The 2,569-nt window shown below is 45.9% G+C and overlaps 1 long non-coding RNA gene across 1 annotated transcript; it reads right to left on the bottom strand.

The window, feature by feature from the left end:
• Window positions 1-1,553: 1,553 nt before the first annotated feature.
• Window positions 1,554-2,364, bottom strand: LOC142923353 (uncharacterized). Its single transcript, XR_012940699.1, has 2 exons — window positions 2,216-2,364; window positions 1,554-1,758 (listed from the first exon to the last, which is right to left on the bottom strand). It is a non-coding gene; the product is annotated as an uncharacterized LOC142923353 (long non-coding RNA).
• Between the last annotated feature and the right edge of the window lie 205 nt (window positions 2,365-2,569).

Here is a 2,569-nt window from a genome sequence, read left to right as displayed (position 1 = left end):
AATATTCTCCAAACTTCGTAATCACTGTTAGGCTGAGTTGTTTGAAATAATTCCTAACCTTGTATGGTAGCGACTTTACCCATGGTATAGAATATTCATGTAACCTTCTTTTCAGCACTTGTTTTCTCGTCCAACTTCCTCAGACCTCTGATCATTGCCTCCACTTCGACTGTTGTGATATGAGTGTATGTCTCTGTTCCTATTGTGTGGATCAAAATAGGGGATTCTGACGAGAGCTTTCTCCGTCAATTTAAGAGTCTTACTACTGAATGAGTATTCGGAAAGTTGGTCGTTGTGAGAGGAGTCAGTGTCAGATGAGCTATCACTCAAACTTTGCCGCTGCTTAACATAACTTCTGTAATGTATTTTGCGTCTGTGTTGTGGGTATGAACGTAGAGCGAGACTTCACTTGGAGGCAATGCGTTTATTACAATAAACATTAACAACACCAATAGCCGTAACACGACTGGTGTCTGTTAAAAACACTGCTGCAGTCAATCACAGTTGGTTTTGAGTGATTACATTGGGGTGGGGGGGGAGGGATGGCAAGTGATGGGTGATGGGAGGGGACCAGGGACGCAACGTGACCGTCCATGTACGAGGATAAGAGTTGCCATCTGTGACGTACACAACCTGGGGACACATCATGGGAAGAAGGATCTCTCAAAACCCGAAGAGGGGAGAACTACATGGAAACGCATTGTCTTGAGCAATGAATTAGCACAAGGGGACGAACAGGGGTTGGAGTCATGTTCTTCGAATGGTCGACGTTTATGTAGAGCAACAACTATATTGGATTGAGGTGGTTGAGCCAGATCATTGTGTAAGAAGTAGAGTTGGTGCATCGCTGTGATGATGCCTCCGAAGTTGTGAATTGGACATTGAGTTTTCATATATTCCATAGTCTATTCAGACTTGGAGTTAGGGATAGGGCTACAGATTTGCTGCAGAAATATTTTTCAGAGCGTCAGTGTTTGGCACTACATGTAGGGCAGTTCCACATATTAGGCAAACATCACAATTTCAGCATCATCTTAATTTTATATATTTATATGGGATATAATATAGAAGGTAATTATTGCTTTAGAAATTACATTATTCACACAGATGATTTCTATCTGAATCTCTTGGTTGAAATACTTTGCCCAAGGTAAGATAACTGTGCGATTATGGTAATGAGTATCCACGTCCGTCTGAGACCGTGGAACTGCCCTCCAGCACTGCCGCTCACATCAGGGGACGTAGGAACGACTATGGTTGCTGGCTTCACCGTGGCCAACTAGTTTATTGATGGGCATCTCCTCCTTGCCATCCTCCTAAATTTCCACCACCATCACCACCTCCACAACCTTGTGCTTGTCGCCCCCAACTCAAGCTCAGTGCAAACCCCTTGGAGGGCTGGCATTACCCAAGGGACACAGAACTCTGCCTCACATTTGGTTTCTAGAAGCTCCGCAACAGCCACACTGTGGATGTAGACAGCCCTTAGCGTTATAAATGTGAGCCACTCGCGTGTCCCAAACACTCAAAAGAATTGAGACGAGGCGATAGTATTAGATACAAATATTTATTATTAAAACACGACGCCTTGTAAGGAAGGGGAGGTGCTGGTGGGGGTGGGTGGTGCTGGAAGTGTGGGGGGCTGTGAGATGCTCAGAGGGTGTTCGAGGCCTGCGGGGGCAGGTCTTGGGAGGCTTCTTGAATGCCGGGCTCCAGTGAGCAGCCAGAGATGTCCTCTTCCTCCTCAACCGTGACAAGCTGTGGAAATACTGACCCATTAGACACTACACACAACTCAGTACTTCTACCAGCTCAACTGGGATTACACACAACAATCAGCACCCCCTACTGGCAGACAAATGCCAATTGCACACCAGGTGCTGAGTCACCTTGTGCCCACAGGGACATCTGTCATTGGGGGTGCCCTTTCACACGTGTTGAGATGAGATGTGATGTAAAGCGCTCTGAGATGCCCCGGTGTACAGAAAGGTGCTAAATCATTCTCATCATTATCACTGTGTCCAGCAATAATGAAATTGTCTATAGATAGATAATCTGTATTTGTAAACGGGGACCATGACGGCTTAACGTGATGGTTAGACCAGCTCATCATAATAATAATACACTGAATCGTGTGTGCATGAATCTATTATTTACGTTAAACGCAAATTATATACGTGTGTGTGTGTGCGATGCGCGAGTGCTGTACACTCACCTCCACCTCGCTCTGCAGACGCTGCTGCTCCGAGTGTTCACTCTGCTCGTTGTCGCGGTAGGGCGCCAGCTCAGCGTGCAGCTCCGCCACTACACGTTGATACCACTGAATCTCTGCCTGCAGAGATTCCAGTTGCCAATTCCTGTCAATGAGCTGCGTGGGCCACGGGCAAATGGCGGCAGAGGGACACAGGAAAGAATTTTAACGACTGCGTGAGGTTATTGCAGAATATACAGGTATAATAACACACACACAACCAGGATCTTCATTTATAATTGAGTAATGTAATGAGCTACGAAGCTCTTTTACACATGTCCATACACCACCTTTGACCAAATAAACCGAAATGCATCC

Source organism: Petromyzon marinus, unplaced genomic scaffold (assembly GCF_048934315.1).
Source record: "Petromyzon marinus isolate PM22_M1 ecotype Great Lakes invasive population unplaced genomic scaffold, UKy_Petmar_22M1.pri1.0 PM_Scaffold_44, whole genome shotgun sequence".
Taxonomy (NCBI): Eukaryota; Metazoa; Chordata; class Hyperoartia; order Petromyzontiformes; family Petromyzontidae; genus Petromyzon; species Petromyzon marinus.
The sequence above is the reverse complement of the archived record's forward strand: the minus strand, read 5'-3'. Positions and strand labels throughout refer to the sequence as shown.